The sequence below is a fragment of the Oryx dammah genome, unplaced genomic scaffold (assembly GCF_014754425.2).
Source record: "Oryx dammah isolate SB20612 unplaced genomic scaffold, SCBI_Odam_1.1 HiC_scaffold_4, whole genome shotgun sequence".
Classification (NCBI taxonomy): Eukaryota; Metazoa; Chordata; class Mammalia; order Artiodactyla; family Bovidae; genus Oryx; species Oryx dammah.
In genome coordinates, this window is record NW_024070188.1 from 86,958,098 (window position 1) to 86,965,475 (window position 7,378).

The window sequence follows — 7,378 nt, forward strand, 5'->3', positions numbered from 1 at the left end:
TAAAGCTCAACATTCAGAAAACGAAGATCATGGCATCCAGTCCCATCACTTCATGGGAAATAGATGGGGAAACAGTGGAAACAGTGTCAGACTTTATTTTTCTGGGCTCCAAAATCACTGCAGATGGTGACTGCAGCCATGAAATTAAAAGACACTTACTCCTTGGAAGGAAAGTTATGACCAACCTAGATAGCATATTCAAAAGCAGAGACATTACTTTGCCGACTAAAGTCCGTCTAGTCAAGGCTATGGTTTCTCCAGTGGTCATGTATGGATGTGAGAGTTGGACTGCGAAGAAAGCTGAGTGCCAAAGAATTAATGCTTTTGAACTGTGGTATTGGAGAAGACTCTTGAGAGTCCCTTGGACTGCAAGGAAATCCAACCAGTCCAGTCTAAAGGAGACCAGTCCTGGGTGTTCATTGGAAGGACTGATGCTGAGGCTGAAACTCCAATACTTTGGCCACCTCATGCGAAGAGTTGACTCATTGGAAAAGACTCTGATGCTGGGAGGGATTGGGGGCAGGAGGAGAAGGGGACGACAGAGGATGAGATGGCTGGATGGCATCAGCGACTCAATGCACCTGAGTTTGGGTGGACTCTGGGAGTTGGTAATGGACAGGGAGGCCTGGCGTGCTGCAATCCATGGGGTCGGAAAGAGTCAGACACGACTGAGAGACTGAACTGAACTGAACTGAGTTAGAGGTAATTGGAAATTTGTTTTATGTGATAACATATTTATCAGCCCTTTTCCCCAGCTGATATTATTATTGTTGTTCCTTTTTTTTTGCCTGTTTAATTAAAAGGCAAAAATGGTTGAAATAATAAGCAGAAGAATACATTGATATAAATCCTGGGCTCCTCAATTGAAACTTCAGAAACAGTCCTCCGGATTCTTTCTTTACTAAAGAGTTTTTAAATTCCAGTAGCTCTTTTATGAATTAATATTTTTAGAACTTGATGCTTCTGAGCAAGCTAGACTTTCCCGCTACCACCAAAAACATAAAGCGGGAGTCAAGAAGCAGAGTCAGTACAGAATCTGTGAAAAGAATAACACACGCATGACGACAAGGAATCGCCCAAAGCCGAAGGCTCCATTTTGCAGCTGGGACTCTCTTTTGCAACTGAATTTTCTCAGCAAGCTCAGCAACATCCAGGCTGCCTACAGAGAGATTCTGGAGTCAGAGAGAAAACAAGCCTGCAGGGGAAGAAACCCAAACTCCAAGGTGAAACCTTACGCTGTTTGAAGGCACTTCAGCTTCAGGCTTGCTCTGAGTGGAGGCGTGGGGATGAGATAAGGAGGACGATGCATTCTGCCCTTAAACTGGTGAGATTTTCGTCGCTAACCTCGGTGGGTGACGGCTCTGAGCCTCTCACCGGAAGGCTGCATGTGTGTAGGCTGAGCAGTTTGTGGTCATCTGGCAGGTGAGGGAGATGAAAAGAACATCTCTGAATTTAAAGCCAGACTGCCATGCCAACACTTGAGCAACAGTCACCTCCTCCGCTTCTGACCTTTCCAAGGCTGTGACTCGATTTAACTACAGAGTGGGAGCCACAGAGATAGAGAGATAAAGAGAGACACTGAGAGACCTAAGCACTCCACTGACTTTCAATCTGTAAGAAATTTCTTTCCCTACAGAGGCAGGTGGGGAAAACCCTTTCTAAACTGCAGGCCTAGAATAGGTGTTAATTCAGCCTGCAAATATTTATGAGCACTTCATATACTGGCAACCTACCCCTGTGGAGATCACAACTCTTCATAATAATAGAGTTTTCTAGAGTATTCAGAAGGAATTTCCATTGTCAGTCATGCCATCGTTTTTCCTACGCCTATTAAATTCATGTGATTGCTGTATCTAATTTTACTTAATATCTATATTGACAAATATGATATGAGAAATTTAGAAGTGAAAATTATCCCCAAAAAATCCTGGGGAAATTATCCAAATTAAGTAAGACAGAAATGAATACATGCAAAAACACTATTTCATGTATAACATTTCACAGGAACCAGAAGAAGGAGAAGAACCTAACATTTAATTTGTAGCCGCTTCACATATTTATTGAACATTTACTTTGTGCAAGATCCTATGGAAAGCATTATAGATATAAAAGATAAACAAAACCTGCTCCCAGCCCTTAGGGAACTAATATTTTAGTAGGAAGAAAAAGCAAATATATTAATAACCCTAACACGTGGAAGAATATGGTGAGAGCAAGGAGGATGTGAGAAGTGGTGAAGTTCAAGTGGGACGCTTACTTAGAAACAGAGTCTGGGGGGCTGGGCGGCTTCCCTGGAAGCTCCGTGGGAAAGCACCCACCTGCCAGTGCAGGAGACAGAAGTTCGATCCCTGGTCTGGGAGGATCCCACGTGCCGCGGGGTGACCAAGGCCCTGCGTCACAACTGCAGAGCCTGTGCTCTGGAGCCCCGGAGCGGCAACGCCTGAAGCCCACACTCCCTAGAGCCTACGCTGGGCCACAGGAGAAGCCACTGCAACCAGAAACCTGCTCACGGCCAGCAGAGGGGAGCCCTGCTCTCCACAACGAGGGAAAAGTCCACGGCACCGAAGACCCAGCACAGGCAAAATGAAGAGAGAAAGAAGTGAAATGATTGAAAAAAGAAAGAAAGAAACGCAGAGTCTGGCGGGACATCCCTGGGGGTCCAGTGGCTGAGACTTAGCCTTCCGCTGCTGGCGTGTAGGTTCGATACTGGTCGAGGAGCTAAGATACCAGGGACCTAGCAGCCAAAATCCAAAACATGAAACAGAAGCAATATTGTAACAAATTCACTAAGGACTTTCAAAACGGTCCACATGGGAAAAGTCTTAATAAAATAACAAAGAACTTTCTTGAAACAGAGTCTGAAGAATATTTAAAATCAGGGCTGGAAGGGCTGTGGGCAGGCCTGAGAGAGGGTCCAATAGTGCAAAAAAAAAGAAAAGACAAAACCCATGAGTATACAGGGGTGTCCTGAGAGCACAGCCGGTTGAGGCTCCTGTTTAATTGAGTAACAGAAAGCCTCACTGACCTAAACACGGAAGGAATAGGGCTTCTTCATGAAACAATGCGAATGGTTTGCAGCTTATTTTTAATTAACATTTTAATGAATATTTTTATATGCAAAAAAAATAGAGAAAATGGTATAATGAGCCCTTAATCACCCAGTTTCAAAGGGGCCTAAATGTTTGCCTTTATGCTCTCACCAGTGCCCCTCCAGTCTTTCTTTTGTGGAAAGAGCACATCCAGGCTATTTTAAAGCAAATCCCAGACAGCATATTATTTGACCCACATTGCTCAGTTCAATTCAGATCAGTTCCGTCACTCAGTCGTGTCCGACTCTTTGCGACCCCATGGACTGCAGTATGCCAGGCTCCTCTGTCCATCACCAACTCTGAGTTTAGTCAAACTCATGTCCATCGAGTCGGTGATGCCATCCAATCATCTCATCCTCTGTCGTCCCCTTCTCTTCCCTCCTTCAATCTTTCCCAGCATCAGGGTCTTTTCTAATGAGTCAGCTCTTTGCATCAGATGGACAAAGTATTGGAGCTTCAGCTTCAGCATCAGTTCTTCCAATGAACACCCAGGACTGATCTCCTTTGGGATGGACTGATTGGATCTCCAGTACTCTCTTCATGTAAGAACATGTTTTTATGAAAACAAAACCACCATTAGTACACTTAACAAAATTAAAAATTATTTTTTGACATCTTTTCACAATCTGAATGTGATTACTCCTGATTCACTCAAAAATGTGTTTTATTGTTGATTTCTGTGAATTAGGATCAAGGAAGACCCATATCTTACAGTTTGTTGATGACTTTTCATCCGTAATAGGTTCCCTTTCCCCTCTTTTTTGGAGGGGATGGCTATTTGAAGACATGAGCTTATTTGTTGTGATGAATTTCCCACTGTTTGGACTGAACCACATTCCTCCAAAATACATGTATTGAGGCACTAATCCCCATACCTCAGAATGCCACTGCATTTGGAGAGAGGGCTTTTAAAGAAGTAATGAAGATAAAAAGGAGGTACTCAGGGAGGGGAGGCCTAATCCAATCTGACTGATGTCTTTGTAAGAAGTGATTAGGACACAGGTGCACAGAAGGAAGACCATATGTGGACCCAGGAAGAAGACAGCTGTGCACCCTAAGGAGGAGCCAAGCGGGTGGACACCTCACCTTCATCTCAGACTTTCAGACTCCAGAACGGTGAGAAAGCTCTATAGGTTTAAGCTTCCCCGGTGGCTCAGATAGTAAAGAATCTGCCTCAAAGCAGGAGACCTGAGTTCAACACCTGGGTTGGGAAGATCCCCTAGAGAAGGAAATGGAAACCCACTCCAGTATTCTTGCTTGGAGAATCCCACAGACAGAGGAGTTTGTCGGGTTACAGTCCACAGGGTCTCAAAAGGTTGAACACCACCGAAGCAATTTAACACACACACAGGTTGGGGGTTGCTTCTAGAGAACTCAGCTTAAGGTGGTTTGTGACAGTCAGATTCCCAAGAAGCAGACTCCTGGGGAGTGATTCAGCAACTGGATATGTGGTAGACCTGAAGGCCACGAGGTTCCTATGATTGGTGGCCGGTGGAGTATTGTTAGCACCGAGGAAGTAGACTTGTGATCGCCAGGGCATCCACTGGGGTAAAGAGGATCCAGGTAAGTATAGAAGGAAATACACTAACTCCTGCGATACCTCTGGTGTTTGAAAAACCATGGGGAGCTTGGGGATTTTAAGGTCTGTAGACTTGGGTGGACACTGCTAAGTGACATAGATCCTTTGAGGAGAGGAAGTGGCAGTCTCAGATCTGTCACTCCTAACTTAGAGCAGGATGTGGAGGTCAGCCAACTGCCTGAAAACATGTGAATAGATTCTCGTATCCTGCAGCCAGAGGCAGGCATAGTTAAAGATCAAGCCCAGAATCTAAATCTATGAAAAAGCTTCAAAACAGGTTCCACTATTCCTCTTTGGGAGAAGGCAATGGCACCCCACTCCAGCACTCTTGCCTGGAAAATCCCATGGATGGAGGAGCCTGGTGGGCTGCAGTCCAGGGGGTCTCGAAGAGTAGGACATGACTGAGCGACTTCACTTTCACTTTTCACTTTCATGCATTGGAGAAGGAAATGGCAACCCATTCCACTGTTCTTGCCTGGAGAATCCCAGGGACAGCAGAGCCTGGCGGGCTGCCGTCTACGGGGTCACACAGAGTCGGACACAACTGAAGCGACTTAGCAGCAGCAGCGGCGGCAGCAGCAGCAGTCCGCTTTGATGATTTGCTTGCTTTCTGAAACAACAAACTGTCCAAAGTTTCTACTGCTCCCCGCCGACCCGACTACAGCCAGCCATTTCTTTAGGTAACCCTTATTCCTTTCAGTGTTAAATAATCTTTAAGTTCCTCATTCTGGAGGTAAGCGTACTCTAAATATGGATGCATGTGTCAAACCCAATAGAGTCAGACTAAAATCTGTCATTTTTTCCTACTTTATGAATGTTAATGCAGAATTAAAGCTACATATCACTTGAAGGTGTGCAGTTTCAATATTTTATTTCTTCCAAAACACAATTTTCAGAGTCAGGTAGTTTAATATGATGTCAAATGACTTTCAGTAACTTGATAATTTTTTTTAAAAAATCATTAAATTGGAAAACCCAAAGATATCTCCCCCTTATTCATTCTTCATAAAATACAGAAAACTCTATATATCCATGGAAAATGAATTTCAAGAATATAATAATAAAAGGTGTAAGAGAGCAGTGATATAAACTAAAGTAACAGTAAAAACAGAGACAATCCTATTTACAGTTGATAAGTGGTAAAATAAAGTTCTTAATGCAACTCTTTCTTGATTAACCAAGTACAACTTCCAGCTTCTTTCTTTAAAAATCTGTGCATAAAAACCATGGTGTTCAATACACTAGGATCTAATCTTCCTAGGAAAGAGATTAGACATGAATCACTAAAATATCCAAGTAAAAAGAAAGCTTAGAATCAGCTACCACCTTTAGCGTGTCATCTGTGGCCCTGATTCTATATGGACGATAGAATGTGGGAGACAAAGAGGGTAATACTGCTCCCAAGCCCCAAGTTTCCACCACGACTACTTCGAGTCCCAACGCGTCAGGGAAAGTTATAAGCATTTACTAAAATATGACGGAACATAAAATATGACCGAATATGTACCCAGTTCTATGAGTTTGAAATGCAAGGAACTATTCCATTTGTTCTCCAAAACATATGTGCGCTCAGGCATGTCCGGCTCTTCGGGACCCTACGGACTGTAGCCCCAGGCTCCTCTGTCCATGGGATTCTCTAGGCAAGAACACTGGAGTGGGGTGCCATGCCCTCCTCCAGGGCAGCTTCCATATCCAGGGATAGAAGCAGTGTCTCTTACATCTCCTGCTTTAGCAGGCGGGTTCCTGACCCCTAGCGCCACCTGGGAAGCCCCGTGTGCTTTCTAAACAAGCACAATTTCAGTGATTTTAGCTCATAAGTAGTATGGAAGCTGTTTGGATACCGTTACAAGAAAGGAAAATTGCGAAAATACTTCGAATGCTTAGCCTGGTACCAGACAATGGGCTAAAGACAGCATGAATCACCCTTTTAATCCTCAGACTAGTCATGATGTCTGTACTGCTGTGACCTTCCACCTGGCTTTAGAACTGAGGAAACTGAAGCAGAGGTGACACCGAGGTGTGGAGAAAACAGGTACCTTGTCCCTCCCGAGCTAAGTATCACAGCCCACGGGCCTTCTGAGGGAGCAAAGTGAGAGAGGTCCAGACACATCACTAACGTTACAATCTGTGTGAGGGTCTAGCCTCATCGTTTGACTCCCCCACCTTCCCTTGGAGCACAATTCCATTAGCAGCTCCATCACCTCCCATTAGTGCTCATTGTGATAAAAACCGTCTCAGCTCCTGGGGCTGCTGTTCTCCTTGCAGACTTCCCAGGGGCAGGAGTTGCTCACCGCCCCCTTGTTGGGGTCACAGACCCTCACTTCCTCAGTCTTCCCCAGTCAAATCCATTTCCATCATTTCTCGGAACATGAGCCTCCCACTCTCCATCGTGCTCAACTCTTTGTGACCCCATGAACTGCAGCCCACCAGGCTCCTCTGTCCGTGGGATTTTCTGGGCAAGAATGTGGAGTGGGTTTCCATGTCCTTCTCCAGGAAATCTTCCCGACCCAGGGATCGAACCCAGGTCTCCTGCACTGCAGGCAGATTCTTTACTGACTGAGCTAAAGGGAAGCCCATAAAAGTCCACAGCAATCGTCAATATCTTCCACTTATCACCCCATCCACATTTACTCGTGTGCCAAGGGAATGCTCAAAACTATGCTTAAGTGGTAAAAAAGAGATAAATGGATTAAAAGCCAGGGCCTGACCT